General features: G+C 40.7%; 1 non-coding gene across 1 annotated transcript; it reads right to left on the reverse strand.

Annotated features, from left to right (window-relative positions):
* Nucleotides 1–569: 569 nt before the first annotated feature.
* On the reverse strand, nucleotides 570–676 carry LOC149316911 (U6 spliceosomal RNA). The gene has a single exon (XR_016280798.1). It is a non-coding gene; the product is annotated as a U6 spliceosomal RNA (small nuclear RNA).
* Nucleotides 677–1,149: the final 473 nt, after the last annotated feature.

A 1,149-nucleotide genomic window follows, 5' to 3' on the forward strand; every position in this document is an offset into this window, starting at 1 on the left:
CATCCCTTTCCTGTAACTGAATGAGATTCCTGTATGTTTCACTCCTTTGGTTGAGGTAAGTATCTGTGACCAAACAGCACTTCAATTTTCACTTGCCTGTGGGTTAAGGATCCTGGCAGATGTTCTGGGATTAACATTTCCTCATTTTCCCAGTGTGAGATGATACAATTAAGTGAAGGTTCTGCTTTAGCATTTGCCTATTCTTCCTCACTACTGTGCTCTTTATATGAGATTATCCTGGAAAATCCAAAGAAATGATGAGGCAGTGTATAGACTGGTATGGAAAAAGCATTATCTCAAGAGCCACTGTTTCCCCAGTTGCCATAAAAGTGACTTCATTGTCAGATGCATGTGGGTATTAGTGGCAGTGCCAAATTTTATACAACACTAACTTATAAAATTTACCTCCCAAAAAGTCTCCCACAATGATGGATAGCTTGCCAGTTTCATTCTATGAAGAGCAATTTGCAAGCAGTGTGTCAGGACACGAGAGCTTTGAAATGTTGCAGTTGTCTGTTGTTGTTTGAACTATAAGTGCAGAATCCTTTTTTAAAAATTTATTATTATGTTTTAATATGGAACGCTTCACAAATTTGCATGTCATCCTTGCGCAGGGGCCATGCTAATCTTCTTTGTATCGTTCCAATTTTAGTATATGTGCTGCTGAAGCAAGCACACAAGTGCAGAATCCTGCAACTAGCTTAGAGTTTGGATTCTGGGAGTCGTAGTCCAAATAGATAACTTTCCCAAGCTCTGGAGAGAACTGTTTATGTGCATGAGAAATGAATTGTGACTCGAAAGCTCACTCTCTGAGATGAGGTGGCCTGCCATTTCTCTGAACAAATTAATTAATTTAATTTAATTTATTTATATACCACTATTCCAAAGATCATAGCGGTGAACAGCAAGTAAGCTAATTAGCAAGTAAGCTAATTTGCCCCCAACAGTCTGGGTACTCATTTTAGCGACCTCGGAAGGATGCAAGCCTGAGTCGAGCGTGGGCCCTTTTGCTGGTCTTGAACTCGAAACCTTGTGGTCTTGAGTGAATGGCTGCAGTACAGGCATTTAACCACCGTGCCACCAGGGCTGATGTGGCCTGGATTCTTTCCAATCAGACTTTGTCAGGGACAATGAACTCTATCACATTTC

This window comes from Sceloporus occidentalis, unplaced genomic scaffold, assembly GCF_023333645.1.
Source record: "Sceloporus occidentalis isolate IW3139 unplaced genomic scaffold, rSceOcc1.0.p SCAF_3, whole genome shotgun sequence".
Taxonomy (NCBI): domain Eukaryota; kingdom Metazoa; phylum Chordata; class Lepidosauria; order Squamata; family Phrynosomatidae; genus Sceloporus; species Sceloporus occidentalis.